The following is a 22193-nucleotide window of genomic DNA, read 5'->3' as shown; positions in this document are numbered from 1 at the left end:
AAATCTTTCATTAAGGTCTTCAGGTTATATTGTTGAAATATCATGTCATAGATGTATTATTTATCATTCTTTTTTTCCAATTTGTCTGGAAAAAAATAAAAACTGCTTTAAAAAAAAGGAAAAAAATAAAAAATTGTCCTCAATTTTTTTCCTTTTTTGTTCCCAGGCCTTTCCATCTCTAACAAGAATAACCGATCATCTGTCCATAACTGACGGATCAATAGGCAAGCTGTAGCCTAAATGTTGACCTGGGTCAAGCAATTTGCCCGCAGTGTGACAGTGCCATCTGCTGGAGGATATCAATGATCACGGCAAGATCCATGACAATTTTCAGATTGGACAGAGGACTATCCAAGGCCCCAAGGGGCGAATGAGGGATGTCGATGAGGGTGCATATGGGGTTTATTTACTAAAGGCGAATCCACTTTGCACTATTAGCGCACTTATAAATGCAGTCGATGTAGATCTGAGGGGAACATGCAAGGAAAATAAAAAACAGCATTTTAGCTTGCACATGATTGGATGATAGAAATCAGCAGAGTTTCCCTTTATTTTGATCTTCCCCTCAGATCTACAGCAACAAGAACTTCTTGTAGTGCAAAGTGTATTTGCCTTTAGTAATTCAACCCCTATTTGTTATAAAATGCAGAGTCAGGAAATTTTCTTCCTCGCTTATTTTTGGATCCCAGGCATGATACCAAACTTGAGGACGTACTTATGAGCTTTTTGTCATCAATTACCTTGCAATATCATTTAGATCTACACTATATTCTCAAAAGTATCGGTACACCTGCCTTTACACGCACATGAACTTTAATGGCATCCCAGTCTTAGTCCGTAGGGTTCAATATTGAGTTGGCCCACCCTTTGCAGCTCTAACAGCTTCATCTCTTCTGGGAAAGCCGTCCACAAGGTTTAGGAGTGTGCCTATGGGAATGTTTGACCATTCTTCCAGAAGCGCATTTGTGAGGTCAGACACTGATGTTGGACGAGAAGGCCCGGCTCACAGTCTCCGCTCTAATTCTGCATCCCTTCTAACTTAGCATGCATATATTAGTCTTCTCTTATTTGAAACCTGTTTTTTTTTGTCTTTATTTCATGAATGCAAGGACATGAAGAAGGAGTTAACAGGCATGCTCTGAAACGTGTCTCGCCCACTCTGACGTCACTTTGCGGTCCTGTGTTACACCCTGGTTCTTACAGGCTGGCTGCTTTTCTTGGATTACTCCACATGGTTCTCCGCTGCTGGCTGGCCAGGGATCCTCTACTCAGGGCTGCTGCCCATGTCGACTAAAGACACCTCTCTGGGACAGAGCCTGCTGGACACAGATGTGATTTGGTAAGCAGATATACTGTATCTTCTGTCTCTAGTAAGTGTGTTTAAACTTTTTGAGGCAATAAATATCCTGATGTTACTGCACTTAGAAGCGCCTTCTGCTTGTGTTTCTGTCCCTACGAGAGTTGCTTCCCTCTTCTTGGAGTGCTGCTAAAGTGCCTTTTCCAGGACTACCAGCCTGTTTTCTTCCACCCCAATTATGGTTCAGTGCTTGATGATCAGTTCTCCCCGAGCGCCGTATATCTACTATGCCATACTATGAATGTCTGCCTCTTCCAAAAGTCTGTGACCAGTTACATAGTTACATAATAGGTGAGATTGAAAAAAGACACAAGTCCATCAATTCCAACCTATGTGTGTGATTTTATGTCAGTATTACATTGTATATCCCTGTATGTTCCGGTCGTTCAGGTGTTTATCTAATAGTTTCTTGAAACTATCAATGCCCCTCGCTGAAACCACCGCCTGTGGAAGGGAATTCCACATCCTTGCCACTCTTACAGTAAAGAACCCTCGACGTAGTTTAAGGTTACACCTCATTTCTTCTAATTTTAATGAGTCGCCATGAGTCTTGTTAAACTCCCTTTTGTGAAAAAGTTTTATCCCTGTGGGGTCACCAGTACGGTATTTGTATATTGAAATCATATCCCCTCTCAAGCGACTCTTCTCCAGAGAGAATAAGTTCAGTGCTCGCAACCTTTCCTCATAACTAGAGATGAGCTTCGAGTTCGAGTCAAACTCATGTTCGACTCGAACATTGCCTGTTCGACTGTTCAGCAAACAGTGAACAATTTGGGCTGTTTGCGGCAAATTCGAAAAGCCGGAACACCCTGTACAAGTCTACGGGAGAAATCTAAAGTGCAAATTTTAGAGGCTAATATGCAAGTTACTGTCCTAAAAAGTGTTTGGGGACCCGGGTCCTGCCCCAGGGGACATGGATCAATGCAAAAAAAAGTTTTAAAAATAGCAGTTTTTTCAGGAGCAGTGATTTTAATAATGATTAAAGTGAAACAATAAAAGTGTAATATTCCTTTAGATTTCGTACCTGGGGGGTGTCTATAGTATGCCTGTGAAGGGGTGCATGTTTCCCGTGCTTAGAACTGTCCCTGAAGAAAGTGTCATTTCTGCAGGAAAAAAAGTCTTTTAAAATCACTTGCGGCTATAATCAATTGTCGGCTCCCGTAATACAGAGAACACTCAATGAGTGTTCTCTGTATTACGGGAACCGAAAATTCATTCATTGATAAAAGAAAAAAAAGCGTGGGGTTCCACTAAATTCAATTACCAGGCCCTTCAGGTCTGGTATGGATATTAAGGGGAACCCCGCGTCAAATGAGTGAGGGAAGCCAGGGGTTCCCCAATGATGTATGGGTGACCCCGCCCCCTCTGATGTAACGGAAACCTGCGTTACATCAGAGGGGGGCGGGGTCACCCATACGTCATTGGGGAACCCCTGGCTTCCCTCACTAGTGTCAGAGGGGGCGGGGTCAGGTGACAGGTGCCCCTGCCCTCCTAATATAAGAAACGTCAGCGCTGGGATCCCCGCAGTGTCTCCTCAGTGGAGACAGAAGACGGATGTATGGATGGACTGCACTGGACTGAAAATCACCCGTCGCTGGATAAGATCAGCCATCTCTGGACCCCGGAGAGATGATCATCCGTTGCTGGATAGCAAGAGTGGATTACCACCACTGGAATCTTTTTTTTATTTTTTTTATTTTTAATAAAGGAATTTTTCAAAAGTGTGTTTGTCTTATTTAACCATTTTTTACACTTTCTTTGTGAAATGGTAGGGGTACTTTTGTACCCCCTTACCATTTCAAATGGGGGGCCGAGATCTGGGGGTCCCCTTGTTAAAGGGGGCTTCCAGATTCTGATAAGCCCCCCGCCAGCAGACCCCCACAACCACCGGCCAGGGTTGTGGGGATGAGGCCCTTGTCCCCATCAACATGGGGACATGGTGCTTTGAGGGGTCGCAGACCCCCAAAGCATCCTCCCAATGTTGAGGGCATGTGGCCTGGTACAGTTCAGGAGGGGGGGGCGCTCTCTCGTCACCCCCTCTTTTCCTGCGGCCTGCCAGGTTGCGTGCTCGGATAAAGGGTCTGGTATGGATTTTTAGTGGGACCCCCACGTCGATTTTTTTTTTAATTTGACGCGGGGTTCCCCTTAATATCCATACCAGACCTGAAGGGCCTGGTAATTGAATTTAGAGGAACCCCACACTTTTTTTTTCTTTTATCAATGAATGAATTGTCGGCTCCCGTAATACAGAGAACACTCATTGAGCCGACAATTGATTATAGCCGCAAGTGATTTTAAAAGACTTTTTTTCCTGCAGAAATGACACTTTGTGCAGGGACAGTTCTAAGCACGGGAAACATGCGCCCCTTCAAAGGCATACTATAGACACCCCCCAGGTACGAAATTTAAAGGAATATTACACTTTTATTGTTTCACTTTAATCATTATTAAAATCACTGCTCCTGAAAAATCGTCAGTTTTTAAAACTTTTGTTTGCATTGAGCCATGTCCCCTGGGGCAGGACCCGGGTCCCCAAACACTTTTTAGGACAGTAACTTGCATATTAGCCTTTAAAATTAGCACTTTAGATTTTGAACGTTCGAGTCCCATAGACTTTAATAGGGTTCTAAAGTTCACACGAAGTTTAGGTCTGTTCACAGGTTCTGGTGCGAACTGAACAGGGGGGTGTTCGGCTCATCCTTACTCATAACTAATATCCTCCAGATCCTTTATCAGCTTTGTTGCCCTTCTTTGTACTCGCTCCATTTCTAGTACATCCTTCCTGAGGACTGGTGCCCAGAACTGGACAGCATATGCCAGGTGTGGCCGGACCAGAGTCTTGTAGAGCGGGAGAATTATCGTTTTATCTCTGGAGTTAATCCCCTTTTTAATACATGCCAATATTCTGTTTGCTTTGTTAGCAGCAGCTTGGCATTGCATGCCATTGCTGAGCCTATCATCTACTAGGACCCCCAAGTCCTTTTCCATCCTAGATTCCCCCAGAGGTTCACACCCTAGTGAATAGATTGCATTCATACCTTTGCCACCCAAATACATTATTTTACATTTTTCTACATTAAACCTAATTTTCCATGTGGTTGCCCACCCCATTAATTTGTTCAGATCTTCTTGCAAGGTTTCCACATCCTGTGGAGAAGTTATTGCCCTGCTTAGCTTAGTATCGTCTGCAAATACATAGATTGAACTGTTTACCCCATCCTCCAGGTCGTTTATGAACAAATTAAATAGGATTGGTCCCAGCACAGAACCCTGGGGTACCCCACTACCCACCCCTGACCATTCCCAATACACCCCATTTATCACCACCCTCTGAACTCGCCCTTGTAGCCAGTTTTCAACCCATGTACTCACCCTATGGTCCATGCCAACGGACCTTATTTTGTACAGTAAATGTTTATGGGGAACTGTGTCAAATGCTTTTGCAAAATCCAGATACACCACGTCTACGGGCCTTCCTTTATCTAGCTGGCAACTCACCTCCTCATAGAAGGTTAGTAGATTCATTTGTCAAGAACGATTCTTCATGAATCCATGCTGATTACTGATAATGATACCGTTCTCATTACTAAAATCTTGTATATAGTCCCTTATCATCCCCTCCAAGAGTTTACATACTATTGATGTTAGGCTAACTGCTCTGTAATTCCCAGGGATGTATTTTGGGCCCTTTTTAAATAGTGGTGTTTGGATTTTCTCCAATCAGCTGGTAAATTAGGAGCAATGGTCTGGAAATTACTTGACTGAGTTCCCTAAGTACCCTCGGGTGCTAGCCATCTGGTCCCGGTGATTTATTAATGTTAAGTTTCCCAAGTCTCATTTTAATTCTGTCCTCTGTTAACCATGGAGGTGCTTCCTGTGATGTGTCTTGAGGATAAACACTGCAGTTTTGATTACTGAAGCCCCCCGATTCCCTTGTGAAGACTGAGGAGAAAAATAAATTCAATACCTTCGCCATCTCCCCATCCTTTGTAATCAGATGTCCTTCCTCATTCTTTATGGGGCCAATATGGTCTGTCCTTCCTTTTTTACTATTTACATACTTAAAGAATTTCTTGGGATTTTTTTTTGCTCTCCTCCGCTATGTGTCTTTCATGTTCTATCTTAGCTGTCCTTATTGCACCATTACATTTCTTGTTGCATCCTTTATGTAGCGCTGGCTCCTGACGAGCATGCACTATATGTTTGTGAAAGTTAATATTCCTGAAACCACATTAGGGTTTTAGGGCTAATTTTACTAAATTATGATTTCAGTGCCAGTCCAGCTGGATTGCACTGGGTTCTCCTTGGCCGCAGGTGTCGCTGTCACCGCTGGCAAGTGGTAGAGTGCAGTTTAGCTGGGTGTATTCAATGGGAGTGTTCTCCTGCTGTGCATTCTGGGAGGTGGCATTTAAGGTACTGACATCTCATGCTACGGGGTTCAGAAGATATTTCTGTCTGTTTGGTTCTGGTCCTCCTGACCAGCCCCCATGGCCCTCCTGGCCTGGGGTGCGGTTCCATGCATTTACAGGTCTCGGGGCTGGATAGTCTGAGGCGAAGCAACTGCAGGGACAGGCCTGAATTAATATCGGGGCCTGGTGATTCAAAGGGGGTCCGGAGAGGAGAGACCCAGCAACTGGAGAAGCATCCAGGGGAGGACTCTTCAGGAGAAGGCCATGCACAAGGCTGGTTTCTCTGAAGGAGCCTGGAGGCTCAGTTGAAGGACACTTCATGGATCTACACTCATACGGTATCGCCGGACCGGCTGAGAGATACTGGTACCGTATGATAGCTCTATAAATTTGTCTACGTCCCTCAGTTACACTCAAGTCTGTGGCAGAGACTTTTCTCAAGTATTTTACACTCAAGTCTGTGGCAGAGACTTTTCTCAAGTATTTTACATTCAAGTCTGTGGCAGAGACTTTACTTTACTTAACACCTTAACGGCTGCTAGGCCTAGTGAGAGGAGGTCTATCCGGGGTTGTGAAAATCCAGCTGTGAAATGGTTATTCTCTGGATTTCTACTATAAAGACTTTCCAAAGTACCTGAACTTCCTCCTAACCCTCTACCCTAAACTGAGAGATTCTGTTTATACTTCAAATAAATAACCCAAAAGAAGATTCAGTGTCAGTTTCTACATTTGTTTGGGCCATCTACCACGGGAAACCCTATACAGAGACAAGGTCAAGAAGGTAACGGTAAGCCCAATAAAAACCAGCAGCTCTTTCGGGGGTCAGTGCTACATTTATAAAGTCTGAATGCTGATGATGATCCCTCAACCTTGTATTTTTTGAAGGCCTTCTCCTTTGATTTTATATGCATTTTTACATTGGCGTTAAGCCATCCAGGACTTTTGTTCGCTCTTTTAAATTAATTACCCAATGGGATGCATTGGCTTATTTAATGTGCTTTTAAAGTAAACCCATCTCTCCTCTGCGTTCTTTGTTCCTAAGATTTTATCCCAATTTATGTCTTCTAGTAAGGTTCGTAGTTTAGTGAAGTTGGCTCTTTTGAAATTCAGTGTCTCTGTATTCCCCTTATGTTTCCTATTTGTGTGATTTATACAGAAGCCAATTGACCTGTGGTCGCTGTTCCCTGAATTGCCCCATATTTCCACATCTGTTATCAGGTCTGTATTTTTGGTAATCAGTAAATCCAGTAACGCTTTATTTCTAGTTGGTGCCTCTACCATCTGACCCATAAAATTGTCCTGCAAGAACTTTAGGGACTGGTGAGCCTTAGATGAATGTGCGGTTCCCTCTGCCTAGTCTGTGTCTGGATAATTAAAATCCACCATTATGATAACACTTCCCATCCTTGCTGCTAATCTAAATTGTGATCAGTCTCCCCTTCCTCCCTCAGGTTAGGGGCCTATAGCATACTCCCAGTATTATTTTTCCCATTAGCTTCATCCCTTTGGAGCTCCACCCATAAAGATTCCACCTCCTCCCTAGCTCCCTTATTTATGTTATCTCTCACATTCACTTGTACATTATTCTTGATATATGGCATACCCCTCCCCCTTTTTTACCCTCTCTATCCCTGCAATGAAGGGAATACCTTTGAATGCTTGCCAGCCAATCATGAGAACTGTTGAATCAGTTCTCTGAAATTCCCACAAAATCGAATCCTCCGCGTTCAGCAGTATCTCTAGTTCACCCATCTTGTCCGCCAGGCTCCTGGCATTGGTGAACAAGCTAATAGTTTAGACCAGTTGCATACTTTCCTCTTATTGGGTGCTCCTTCATTGCAAATAGGACTTGTTACTATACTTACCTCGGGTTTATGTTCTTTAGTCAACCAACCACCCAATACTACCCTCTGGAATATGTTCATTGCTGACTATCTCTACCTCTGGACCCTCCCCCTCATCGCCTAGTTTAAAAACACCTCTACATTTTTGGCCATCTTCACTCCCAGCAGATCTGCACCCTCCTCATTTAGGTGCAGTCCGTCCCTTCTATAGAACTGGTAACCGACAGAGAAGTTGTCCCAATTCTCCAGGAACACAAACCCCTCCTTTCTACACCAGCTCCTCAGCCACTTGTTTACTTCCCTAATCTCCTTTCTGGTGTGACTCGAGGTACCAGTAGTATTTCTGAGAATACTACCTTGGAGGTCCTTTTCCTTAATTTAGCTCCTAAGTCCCTAAAATTGTTCTTTAGAACATTCCATCTGACTTTGTCATTGGTGCAAACATGCACCATGACAGCCGGGTCTTCCCTAGCCCCTCTCAGTAATCTGTCCACCAGACCCGGGATGTGCCGAACCTGAGCGCCCGGTAGACAGCATACAGTTTGGTGCTTCAGATCTTTGTGACAGATTGCCCTCTCTGTCCTTCTAAGAATTTAGTCCCCTACCACCAGAATCTGTCTATCCTTTCCCTTTGCTTCCCCCCCATTCTCAGTGGAAGAGTTCTTCCCCTGGTAGCTAGGAGACTCCTTCGGCTCCAGCAGTGCTGGTCCCTGACCGGTTTCACCAGTGTCACTCAATGCAGCGTACTTATTGGGATGCTCTAGCTCAGGATCGGCCTCCCTGGCACTTCCCCCTCTATCCTTCCTGACTGTCACCCATCTACTCGTTTATATAGTGCCTGCACCTCTTTGTCTCCACCCGCCTCTGTGCTGGCCCCTGCCGTGTGTGGCTCTCCTTTAACATGGAGGGTCTTCTCAATGCTGACATTTGCTTCCCTAGATTCAGAACCTGGGCTTCCATGGAAACAATGTGCTTACATTTTGCACAGCAGTATTCACCCTCGATCAGATGATCAAGGACTCAAGATGTAGAATGAGTCCCATCTCCACACCTGCCGGGCATTGTACCTACTAATTTAATGAGGATTGGGGATTATACCCTGTCCAAATTACCTAACAACTAGCTTCCTGACACTAAGGCTCCTTTCACACTGGGGTGGTGCGGCCGTCGGCGGTAAAGTGCCGCTATTTTTAGCGGCGCTTTACCGTTGTTTTAGCGGCGGTCTGCGGGCGCTAGCGGGGTGGTTTTAACCCCCGCTAGCGGCCGAAAAAGGGTTAAAACCGCCCGCATAGCGCCGCTGCAGCGGCGCTATGCCGGGCGGTATTGCCGCGCTGTCCCATTGATTTCAATGGGTAGGACCGGTTTAGGAGCGGTGAATACACCGCTCCTTCACCGCTCCAAAGATGCGGCTAGCAGGACTTTTTTCACTGTCCTGTCCGGCTTTCACACTGGAGTGAAAGGGGCCGTTTTTTTTCAGGCGCTACACAGGCGCTATTTTTAGCGCTGTAACGCCTGAATACCGCCCCAGTGTGAAAGCAGCCTAATACTCAACAATACAATACATAAGTACTCAACAAGACAATACACAGGTACTCAAGTAGACAATATACAGATACTCGCCACCCACGTGCACTCGCAGAGCACGTGCAGCCTAGGGGCACTCGCAGACCACATGCACTCGCAGCCTATGTGCACTCACAGACCACGTGCACTCACAATACACAGGTACACACAATACACAGGTGCACACAATACAGGTACTAACGATCCACCCACACTACTCAGACAACACTCAGGTACTCACAACTATCACAGTACTCAGGTACTACTTGACACTAAAACTCAATACAGCCCACGTGCACTTGCAGCACTCGTGTACTCAGTCACGCTACACAGGTACCCCTGTTATAACCTCCTGTTTTCAACTCTGGTTTTTAACTCACCACTTAGTCCAGTTCCACTTGGTCTAAGTTCCAGTAAGAAAAAAAGGTGGCAGTCTCAAAGATAAGCAGGCTCTAAATTAATTCTACAGAAAGTTATATAGGCCTCAAGCACCTGTGACCAATTAACTACTCCCATTAATTAGTAGACTGAAGGAAGGAAAGAAAAAAAAAAAGCTGTTGCAAAGTTGCAGCGAAAGTGGGAGCAGATACCTGTTTTTTTTACAGATATCTGCTCCCCCCCACATGTGGCAACAGAGGTGGGGAGGGTGCGAACAAGTGGAGCTTCCACTTTTTAAATTCAATGCAGAAAATGCATACTACAAGGAAATGACCTGAAGTATTTTGCAATCAGAAGCTGAAACCCAGATGCAAATGGAGTTTTAGAAATCTCCTGCATTAAACAACCTAGAGTTCTAGTAATGGCCAAATACCTGGAAAATTATTATTATTATTATTATTATAATACAGGATTTATATAGTGCCAAATGTCTGCTCAACATGAAAAAAGCTACTCTTTCTGATGTTTTATTATTTCTAATTTCTAGATGGTGATGATTCAGTGGGACTCTTAGGCTGCTTTCACACTGGGGCGGGAGCAGCGTCGGTGGTAAAGCGCCGCTATTTTTAGCGGCGCTTTACCGTCGTTTTAGCGGCGGTGTGCGGGCGCTAGCGGGGTGGTTTTAACCCCCGCTAGCGGCCGAAAAGGGGTTAAACCCGCCCGCAAAGCGCCGCTGCAGCGGCGCTTTGCCGGCGGTATTGCCGCGGTGTCCCATTGATTTCAATGGGTAGGAGCGGTATAGGAGCGGTGAATACACCGCTCCTTCACAACTGCAAAGATGCGGCTAGCAGGACTTTTTTCACCGTCCTGCCAGCGCATCGCTCCAGTGTGAAAGCCCTCCGGCTTTCACACTGGAGTTAAAGGGGCCGGTTTTTTTCAGGCGTTACACAGGCGCTATTTTTAGCGCTGTAACGCCTGAATACCGCCCCAGTGTGAAAGCAGCCTTAGAGGAGTTATGCATTTTACAAAAATGAAACATCAGCATGCTATTACATATTAAAAAATTGACAGTTCAGTTGGCACCTCTAAACAAAGACTGTAGCATTTCTGTAAAACAGCAAGCCAGTCATTTATGCTTCTAAATTACGTTTAAATAGCAGTGGCAGCTGGTGCTCCAATACTACTCACCCCCTGGACACGGCTGCTCTGAGTCTGGAGCCTGAGGCTGATACCAGCTCCTTCACAGATACTTCATTCTTCAGGCATCCGGTTCTGGCCCTGGGCTGGCTAGGGGCTCCCTCAAAAGACTGTAAGCGGAGCCTCTCACCCCCCCCGGGGACCCTACATGCACCTTGTCAGTGTGGCAGTGGGCAGGTCAGAGGTGAGCAGGGACCCATGGTACTGCAGGCTAAAGCCCTCTGGATGTACATGCACACCTTCTGCTCACTCTAGGGAGGTCCCTGCCCAGTCTGCAGGCATACTCAGAAGGTGCCACGGGAGGGGGGGTTTCCCCTCCCACTGCTTGTAAAAACAATCTAGCAGCTAGTTAGCCGCTAGGATTGCTTTTACTAGAGATCCCGACCACTAGCTCTAAAGGGGGTAGAGGAATGAGGCCTGCAGCTGCATGCATCATCCCCGTATAACCACTAAAAGTCCAGCAGTGTATGGATACGGTCATTACTGTATATGTCAAAGACACACTAGAGGTCACAAACTTAAAAACGGAGTCTCCCACAGCACTTCCAGCTTCCCTCCTCTCCTCTCCCATCAGCTGCTGCGGGGGATTTGTCAGGATGCAGAGCAGGAAAAGGGGCCAGTAAATATGTAATTTACCGGCCCCTTCCTTTTCTAAATGAACACAGTGAGTGATCGGTTCTGATCTCTCACCAGGTTCATTCACAACTAAAGCATAGTATCTGTGTTCACTATACATCAGTATGTTAATTAAGAGGAAACCACTCAACAAAGAGCACTTCCCATTCATTCAGTGTCCAGTGCAGCTGAGGCTACAGCGAAAGGGACTGGGGAATCTCTGTCCTCAGAGACTTTCTCTTTCTCAAAAGGGAGAAATCAGGGGTCTTTTTAGACTTCTGATATTACACCAAAGCCCCCCAACTGTGCTCCTAAAAAAAATGTAAAAAAATAATAAAAATGATTAAAAACCTCTGCCCTTCTGACATCATCCACCACTGATTTACTGACACTGTCTATGTTTTAATATAGCTTAAAATGTTAGTTTGCATTTATTTATAAATGAGAACCTCCTTCCCTCAGCAAGGGCATTGAAAATGGGTCGTGGATGGGTATTCCAGCATGACAATGATCCAAAACATACAGCCAGGGCAACAAAGGAGTGGCTCAAGAAGAAGCACATTCAGGTCCTGGAGTGTCTTAGCCAATCTCCAGACCTTAATCCCATAGAAAATATGTGGAGGGAGCTGAAGGTAATGCCGCATACACACGATCGGAATTCCGGACAGAAAAAGATCGATGAGAGCTTTTCATCGGAAAATGCGACCGTGTGTATGCTCCATCCAATTTATCTGTCCGAATTCCCGCCAGCCAAAAATTGATAGCATGTTCTCAATTTTCCCAACGGAAAAACTTTCTATCAGAAATTCCGATCCTGTGTATGCAATTCGGACACGCCAAAAATTATGCATGCTCAGATTCAATTACGAGACAGAAGATATTGGCTACTGGCTATTGAACTTCCTTTTTCTAGTCTCGTCGTACGTGTTGTACATCACCGCATTATAAATGATCGGAATTTGATGTGAGCGTGTGTAGCCAAGACAGCTTGAGCCAAATTCCGTCGGAATTCCGTCGGAAAAACCATCAGAGCTTTTTCCGACGAAAATTCCAATCGTGTGTACGCGGGCATTAGAGTTACCAAACGTCAGCCTCAAAAGCTTAATGACTTGGAGAGGATCTGCAAAGAGGACAAAATCCCTCCTGAGATGTGTGCAAACCTGGTGGCCAACTACAAGAAACGTCTGACCTCTGTGATTGCCAACAAGGGATTTGCCACCCAGTACCAAGTCATGTTTTGCGAAGGGGTCAAATACTTATTTCAGTCAATAAAATGCAAATCAATTTATAACTTTTTTTAAATGCATTTTTCTGGATATTTTTTCGTTTTTCTGTCTCTCACTTTAAAGTCCCAATTTTCTTTTTGCCACTGTTGTCTCTCACTGTTAAAATAAACCTACTATTAAAATTATAGACTGATCATTTCGTCAGTGGGCAAACGTACAAAATAAGTCGGGGATCAAATATTTTTTTCCCTCGCTGTATATATATATATATATAAATAAAGTATCTCACAAAAGTGAGTACACTCATCACATTTTTGTAAATATTCTATTCTATCTTTTCATCTTTTCATGTGACAACACTGAAGAAACGCTAGGTGAAAATGTCAAAATTGGGCCCAAAGTGTCAATTGTTTGTGTGACCACCATTATTTTCCAGCACTGCCTTAACCCTCTTGGGCATGGAGTTCACCAGAGCTTCACAGGTCACCACTGGAGTCCTCTTCCCCTCCTCCATGACAACATCACAGAGCTGGTGGATGTTAGAGACCTTGCCTTGCCTCAATCTTTTTAGCAAGGCAGTGCTCATTTTGGAGGTGTGTTCGGGGTTGTTATCATGTTGGAATACTGCCCTGCGGCCCAGTCTCCGAAGGGAGGGGACCATGCTCTGCTTCAGTATATCACAGTACATGTTGGCATTCATGGTTCCCTCAATGAACTGCAGCTCCCCAGTGCCGGCAGCACTCATGCAGCCCCAGACCATGACACTCCCATCACTATGCTTGGCTGTAGGCAAGACACACTTGTCTTTGTCCTCCTCAACTAGTTGCCGCCACACATTCTTGACACCATCTGAACCAAATAAGTTTATCTTCAACTCATCAGACCACAGGACGTGGTTCCAGTAATCCATGACCTTAGTCTGCTTGTCTTCAGCAAACTGTTTGCGGGCTTTCTTGTACTTCATCTTTAGAGGAGGCTTTCTTTTGAGATGACAGCCATGCAGACCAATATGATGCAGTGTGCAGCGTATGGTCTGAGCACTGACAGACTGACCTCCCCCCCCCCCCACCCCTTCAACCTATCTTTATAAATTATATTGGGTCTGGGATCAAGAGTAACATTTCCGTCTTTGCAGATGACACCAAGCTATGTGGTGCAATAACGTCCTTACAGGATGTCACCAATTTACAAGCAGACCTCAATGCTCTGTCTAATTGGGCGACTATGTGGCAGATGAGGTTTAATGTTGAGAAATGTAAGGTTATGCACTTGGGGGCTAAGAATATGCATTATACATGCTAGGGGGAGTACAACTGGGGGAATCCATAGTGGAGAAGGATCTGGGGGTTTTGGTAGATCATAAGCTCAATAATAACATGCAATGCCAAGCTGCGGTTTCCAAAGCGAGCAAAGTCCTTTCTTGTATTAAGAGAGGTGTGTACTCCACAGAGAGAGATATCATTTTGCCCCTGTTCAAATCATTAGTAAGACCTCATCTGGAATATGCCGTTCAGTTTTTGGCACCAGTTCTCAAAAAGGATATCGGGGAACTGGAGAAAGTGCAGAGAAGGGCAACCAAACTGATAAGAGGCATGGAGCAACTCAGCTATGAGGAAAGATTAGAGGAACTGAATTTATTCACTCTTGATAAGAGGAGATTAAGGGGGGATTTGATCAACATGTACAAATATATAAGGGGTCCATATAGGGAACTTGGTGTCGAGTTATTCACTTTAAAGTCAACAAAGAGGACAAGGGGGCACTCTTTACGTCTAGAGGAGAGGAGATTTCATCTCCAAATACGGAAAGGTTTCTTCACAGTAAGAGCTGTGAAAATGTGGAATAGACTCCCTGCAGAGGTGGTTATGGCCAGCTCAGTGGATTGCTTTAAGAAAGGCCTGGATTATTTCCTAAGTGTACATAATATAACTGGGTACTAAAATTTATAGGTAAAGTTGATCCGGGGAAAATCTGATTGCCTCTCGGGGGATCAGGAAGGAATTTTTTCCAATGCTTTAGCAAATTGGATCATGCTCTGCTGGGGTTTTTTGCCTTCCTCTGGATCAACTGTGGGTATAGAATTGGGTATATGGGCTGGTATATGTATGTGTGTATATATATATATATATATATGTATGTATGTGTGTATATGTGTATATATATATGTATAGTATATTTTATTTTATTTATTTTTATTTTATTTTTTTTGGTTGAACTGGATGGACTTGTGTCTTTTTTCAACCTGACTAACTATGTAACTATATGTAACCTCTGCAGCAATGCTGGCAGCACTCATACGTCTATTTCCCAAAGACAACCTCTGGATATGGCGCTGATCATGTGCACTCAACTTCTTTGGTCGACCACGGCGAGGCCTGTTCTGAGTGGAACCTGTCCTGTTAAACCACTGTATGGTCTTGACCACCATGCTGCAGCATCTTGTCAATATTCTTATATCCTAGGCCATCTTTATGTAGAGCAACAATTCATTTTTTTTCTTTGCCATGAGGTGCCATGTTGAACTTCCAGCGACCAGTATGAGAGAGTGAGAGCGATAACACCAAATTTAACACACCTGCTCCCCATTCACACCTGAGCCCTTGTAACACTAACGAGTCACATGACACGGGGTAGGGAAAATGGCTAATTGGACACAATTTGGACATTTTCACTTAGGAGTGTACTCACTTTTGTTTCCAGTGGTTTAGACATTAATGGCTGTGTGTTGAGTTATTTTGAGGGGGCAGCAAAATACACTGTTATACAAGCTGCACACTCACTACTTTACATTGTAGTAAAGTGTAATTTCTTCAGTGTTGTCATATGAAAAGATATAATAAAATATTTACAAAAATGTGAGGGGTGTACTCACTTCTGTGAGATACTCTATGTGTATATATATATATATATATATATATATATATATATATATACCATATTTATCGGTGTATAACACGCACTTTTTCCCCCTTAAAATCGAGGGAAAGTCGTGGGTGCGTGTTATACGCCGATCCCCACTGTCTGTAAGTCTAAAATACTGAGCTGGGCTGGGCGGGACTGCGAGCCGAGCCAAGCCGAATACACAGTACAGTTGGCTCTGTCTTTTTCGGCAGCGCTCGCTCCAGAAACAGCAGGGAGGCGGGACTACGAGCAGAGCCGAGCAGACGGCTCGGTCTTTTTCGGCGGCGCTCGGTCTTTTTCGGCGGCGCTTGCTCGGTCTGTCTCGGCGGCGGGATATTTAAACATGGGCAAGGCTGCAAGCGGCGCTGGGCGAGCTGGAAATTACACTGGCAAGCTGCAAATGACACTCTGCAAGGCTGCAAACAGCGCTGGGCAAGCTGCAAATGACACTGATCATTCTGCAATGATGGACAAGGCTGCAGATGTATACTTGGTCCACTCAGTGTTGCCTCAGCCAATCCCTGGCAGAGGGTGCCCAGTAGACGGCTGGGGGTGCATAAATAGTCTGGTGTCTGGGGCAGCCCTGCTCTTATAAAGGAGGAGAAGTTCCCAGCCGGAAGGGCTGCTGCCCTTCTAGGCAGCCCTGCTGAAGTTCTAAGGTTCTACATGTGCTCATCTAGGTCTCAGCTATGCTAGCCCTGGGGTGGGGGCTGTTTTGCTGAAAATATATGAACCTAATTAGGGGATTTCACTGAGGATCTGGTCTGGAGAGTTCAAAGAAAAATGTCTGGCTGATATTGGAAGGAGGCATCCAAGTATCCAGGGACATTGTGAGTACAGACCTGAGTTTAGGATCCTGTTGACTGCTGCTACTAACCCTTGTGCATAAGTGCCAGTGCTTCCTTGGGCTAGGACATTTCTTATGATGTCTCAGTGCTGTCTATTCCATTGGCTTCTACTAGAGGGACTGTTTTAAGAAGTAGGGACAAAGTGAAGAGTGTCCTCTTGTTGTTGTTCAGCATTAACCTCCCTGGCGTATGATTCAGTCTGGTTTTAGGTGCTGAAAGCGGTACAATTATTTTGCATGGAAATTTGGTGTTTTATATTGTAGTCCTGTAATTCTTAGGAATAACTCTCTTAAATCTGTTCAAACCAGAGCCTAGTAGACATCCCGGATATGATAAAGTTTATAATATAATAAATAATAATAAAACTTATTCAATAATGTAATCAAATCCTAAAACACTGAAAAAGGGACACTTTTTGGTTGCTATGGACAATCTCCAAATTTCAGGCAGAAAAAACAGTATTTATAATATAAAAGTGCATGCAGGGCACTGCACAGACCACTAGGGACAAAGGGGGTGTGTCATTTTTAATACAGTACTGTAATCTGTAAGATTACAGTGCTGTGTGTGTTTTGTGTCTTTTTACTTTTTTGAATTTGCCGCCGTTCTCCGCTCCCGTGCGCCGTAACGTCGCAGGGAACGGAGCTCGGCGGCATTCGGCACTGTGAATCGAGCGGAGGACAGCTCGATCACACAGAGCGGAGGACATCGCTGGATCCAGGGGACAAGGTAAGTAAGTCTCCCTGTGTCCTCCCTGCATCCAGCGATGCCATCCTGAGTCTGGCTCGGGTTTACCGCTCCTGTTATTAAAATCCCAACCCGAGCCAGACACGGGATTACTGCTAGGGGGGTTAATGGAGTATCCCACAGCTCCCTGTGCCCCTTCAAATTTTATTCAGCAATAAATCTAAAAAATGCAACCCCTAGACTACTCATTGAACCAGAACGAGTGACTGTTGATGTGCACCTACCTGTAGCTAATCTGAGAGAGGAACCTGTGGCAAATCAGTGGGCCCTTTCGGGAGTGCTACAGCTACATTGGTCCAACTTGAATCAATGCAAGTATGTCCACTAATGTCATATATCCTACACTAGTCCTTGACTTTGGACCGACCCATCAACCATAGTTATAAACAATAGCTCAAAAAATGTTTTCAAAACATAGCTTCATAGTAGGTAAGGTTGAAAAAAGAAAATAGTCCATCCAGTTAAACCTGTGTAGGTGTATGTGTGTCAGTGTTGAAAAATAATTTCCCATATCCCCGTATGCTGTGTTCATTATGATGCACATCCAAGAGTCTTTTAAAAATATGAATACTCCTCGCAGACACCACCTATTGTGGAAAAGCGTTACATAGAATAAAATATTTACAAAAATGTGAGGGTTGCAGGGGAGGGCTGGCAGCCTTAGCCCTGGGGAGCAAGTCCAGTCAAGTGCCCCATTGAACCACTGAATCAGCTCACCATCACCAGTGCCCATCAATGAAGCCTCACCAGTGCCCATCAGTGCAGCCTCATCAGTGCCCATCAATGCAGCCTCACCAGTGTCCATTAATGCAGCCTCACCAGTGTCCATCAATGCAGCCTAATCAGTGCCCATCAATGCAGCCTCACCAGTGTCCATCAATGCAGCCTGATCAGTGCCCATCAATGCAGCCATACCAGTGCCTATCAGCTCAGCCTCATCAGTGCCCATCAATGCAGTCTGTTCATTGCATGGGGATTAGAGAGACGAGAGCCGCCAGATTACACAGAGCGGAGATCTACCACTTACCCAGCGTGGCCGCTGTCATACGATGTCCCGCCTCCTGGACCGGCCCCTATGATAGCCGTCATCAGTGTGATGTCTATCATAGGAGCCAGTCCAGGAGGCGGGACTTCATATGACAGTGGCCTCCAGATAAGCGGGAGATCCCCGCTCTGAGTAATTTCCCCTCCAAGGCAGTGGGCCCAGTGGGACCCATAGTAGGGCCGGCCCTGGGTGCCCTCCCACTGCCCCAGCTTGCGGTGAACCCGCCCGGATCGGCCCTGCAAATCGGGGACAAAACCGGGGACAGGCTTGGTCCAGGGACAGTGTCCTCAGTCAGGGGACTGTCCCCAGAAACTGGGGACGTCTGGCCACCCTAGGCTAGTGGCCAGCAGACCCCACAGGCCATGGTCAGCTCTCAGAAGGACCCACAGGCCAGCAGCTAGCAAAACCTACAGGCCAGCAGTGAGTAGGACCCACAGGTCAGTGGCCGGTCAGCAGGACCCACAAGTTAGTGGCCAGCCGGACCCATAGGTCCGCGGGCAGCTCCCAACAGGTCCCACATGATGTGGGTCCTGCTGGGAGCTGCCCACAGACCTGTGGGTCCTGATGGCCACTGGCTTGTAGGTTCTGGAATCTGACCATGGCCTGTGGGTACTGCTGACCATGGCCAGCTCTCAGCAGGATCCAAAGGCCATGTCCAGCTCCCAGCATGTCCCACAGTGTTGAGGGCTATTTTGAGGTCACTGTGTGGGCACTGGCTTGGGGCAGGGTAAATAGGGTATATGTGGGGGGATGTGGGGTTCAGCTGCGGGTCTCAGAGTTTCTCACCTCAGTGATGGCAGCTGCCCATGCCAGTGCCAGCTCAGCAGGTTCTTGCACGGCCTCCTCCAGTCCTGGAGGTGTGATGCTCCTGTCCTGGGGTCAAGTAAACTTGCAGCCCAAGCCAGTCCAAGCCAGTCACGGGGGTCCCAACCCCCTGGCACATCCTGTTGCCTGCCTTCAAGTTCTGGGAGTTGGTTTCCTGGCTGCGTCTACCTTCCCAGAATGCCACAGCGTGCAGCCAGCCTCCACAGCCGTGCCCCTTGCCCGACTTCCTCAGAGAAAAAAAAAATCGTCATCGGGCAGAGGGCCGGTTTGCATATAAGTTTGGATGGCCTGGGGGATAATTGCCACCCTGTCTCCCGGCCCATCCCACACCTGGAGAGGTGTAATCCTTTTTGCGAGATAATGTATATGTATTTTTCAAAGCAGAATTCACCAGCCCAAGTCTTTCCTGACTCCCATACTCACCGGGAGACTGCAATTTTGGTGGCATTATCCTGTTGTTGGGTCGGGGTGAATTGTAGAGTGAGTATTGCGCCCCTCTTTTTACTTGTCATGTGGGCTCTTTGGTAGCATTAATAGATAAGAAGGTATATTACATTTACTCATGTTAAACTTTTCGTCAGTTACTTCCTGGTTTCTGGCCTAGGCCAAAATGATGTCATACATTCCAGGAGTCTTCATGGGAGGAGGGGCTTTCTCAGCTAAGCACACCCTACTGCCTGCATGCCTGAGCTAAGGGCAAATGGGTTTCAGGAAGTTAATGCTACACGAGTCTGCCCTTACTCAAGATGGCTGAGACTAGAACTGCTCAGGGGGTGTTTTTCAAAGTGATTTGAACATCCATTGGCCAGCAGCTGCTAATTGGCTTGTGCTGTGTCTAATCACAGCACAGCCAGGTAGGGTTGCCACCTGTCCGGGATTCACCCGGACAGTTCGGGTTTGGAACCATGCGTCCAGGTTTCAGACTGACTGAAACCCGGACACATTGACAAGACTGAACTATGGCCGCGTACACACGGGCGGATTGTCTGCCCAACTTAGTCCGCTGAAACGTGTTTCAGCGGACAATCCGCTCGTGTGTGGGCTTCAGCGGACTTTTTCAGCGGACAGTCTGACGGACTAAGTCTTTCGGAATTTCCGTAATTTTGTCCGTCCAAACTTGGTTTCAGCGGACAGTCCGCTCGTGTGTAGGCAAGTTGGACGGACTAAGTATGGCGCATGCTCAGAAAGGATTTACACGCCGAAGAATGCATTGCAGTGTATTGGACGTCGTATTTCTAGTCCCGTCGTACGTGCTGTACACGTCATGGCGCAAGCTTTCAGCGGACTGTCTGTTCATCGTGTGTGGTCAAGTCCGTTCATTCAAAAGTTGGACGGACTGTCTGTCGGATTGTCTGACGAACTTAGTTGGGCAGACAATCCGTCCGTGTGTACGCGGCCTAAGACTTCCCAGCAGGGTTCCTGGCTGCAGTTGTCTAAGCTGAGAGTGTCTGTTACACTCTCTTTCACACTGCCCAAAGCCAACACTAACAATCCCCCCGCATACAGATGGGAGAGGAAAGAGGGCTCAATCTACTCCTCTTCCTCCCCTCCTACCCCTCTGTGTCTGCCCACACTCTAATCCCCATCACTGTGCCTCAGGAAAAGAAAGTTGGGGCCAGAAATTTGAAGTCCAGCAGCCTCAGCCACATCTGGATGAGAGGTGCTGACTGCCAAGGAGTGAGTGAGCTCACCATCCATCCCTGTCTGTGACTGAAGTCTCCCCATTCTCTCTCCTGCCTCTGAGTGAGTACACTAAGGTAAATCAGGGGTCTCAGAGCACCCCTTACATCAGAGTTCGCCTTTAGATCAGAGTTCTCAGTGTCCCCCCTTAAATCAGGATTCCCAGAGCATCCCTTATGTTAGAGTCTGCAGAGTCCCCCCTTACAGTGTAAGGGAACTATTTGAGTTCCAATGTAAAAGAGGAACTCTGCAGATTCAGATGTAAAAGGGGAACTCTGTGGATTCTTATGTAGAGGAGGACTCTTGTTATTAACTTTACATGACTAGAAATATTATTTAATAGCAAAATATCTGTATAGTTTATATTACAAAAAAAAATAAAAAATTGCTGTGTGCCGCTAAAGTGTTCAGGTTTGACTTAAAGAAAAGGTGGCAACTAGTGATGGCCGAACGGTTCGCCCGGCGGTCGTTTCGCGGCGAATTTCCGACATTCGCGGTCCGCACGTTCGAACGCCTTTTTCCGTCGTTCGCCGCGGCGGACTTACGTGTTTAATGTATACAAGAACTTTAACCTTTGGTGACACGTTTATCATGTGATACAGGACAGCCAATTGAGACATGACAGCACATGGACACTTGTACATTCCCCCTAACCTATAAATACACCCGATCCGGTGGCCATTTTACATTCTTTCTTCTGTTACGATAGGGACAGGTTCCTGTGTGGAGTAGGGAGAGATAAACCACTAGCTATTTGGTACACAAAAGTTCTTTTCAGGACTGGTATAGGTGTTAGGTGTTGATAGGTTTGCTGTGCTGCTGATTCTTGCAGCAGCCTGAGTGTCTTTTGTTAGTTTAGAGAAAGGGAAAGGACGGTGTATGCTACAGGGACAGCCAGATTAGTCTTTCATCATCATCATCATCATCATCATCATTAGCTGTTACTATCAAGGTCCACAAAAGAGCTGTTCCAGTAACCACTAATCGTTCTCTTTTTTTGCCAATTTGTATAGGGACAGGAAGGAAGCAGTGTTGTCAGGCAGTGAGGGTAATTTTAAAGACTTGCTGTTATTATTAGTTCCACAAAGGTTCTTTTCAGGACTGGTATCAGTGGTACAGTAATAGGCTTGTACATGTATAATATTCTTTCTTCCAAATATAGAAAGGATATTATACTTGACTGCTGCCCTTCTGCTGCAGTCTGCTAAACATTCACAACTCACTTGTTCCACAAAAGTTCTTATAAGGACTGGTAACTTGGTATAGGGTGCTACGGTACATAGGCTTGAGTGCGGTACAGTCTGCTGTTCTGTAAGGACCGCTATCGGTCCACAATAGATAGGGTTGACGTGCACCACTGCTGACCGCTGCCCTATACTGCAGCAGTCCTTCAGCGGTATAGGGACTGACGTACAGTCTGCTAATCACTAACACACAACCTGCTTGTTCCACAAAAGTTCTTATAAGGACTGGTAACTTGGTATAGGGTGCTACGGTACATAGGCTTGAGTGCGGTACAGTCTGCTGTTCTGTAAGGACCGCTATCGGTCCACAATAG

The 22193-nt window shown here is 45.9% G+C and overlaps 1 long non-coding RNA gene across 1 annotated transcript in view; it reads left to right on the top strand.

Annotated features, from left to right (window-relative positions):
- Positions 1-1346, top strand: part of LOC143960691 (uncharacterized) — a 325483-nt gene extending 324137 nt beyond the window's left edge. Inside the window, exon 2 of the long non-coding RNA XR_013270362.1 lies at positions 1110-1346. This is a non-coding gene — a long non-coding RNA (uncharacterized LOC143960691). The remainder of the gene's footprint in view (positions 1-1109) is intronic.
- Positions 1347-22193: the final 20847 nt, after the last annotated feature.

The sequence above is a fragment of the Lithobates pipiens genome, unplaced genomic scaffold, assembly GCF_037356315.1.
Source record: "Lithobates pipiens isolate NorthernLeopardFrog02 unplaced genomic scaffold, aLitPip1_a1.2 Scaffold_8, whole genome shotgun sequence".
Lineage (NCBI taxonomy): Eukaryota > Metazoa > Chordata > Amphibia > Anura > Ranidae > Lithobates > Lithobates pipiens.
The sequence above is the reverse complement of the archived record's forward strand: the minus strand, read 5'-3'. Positions and strand labels throughout refer to the sequence as shown.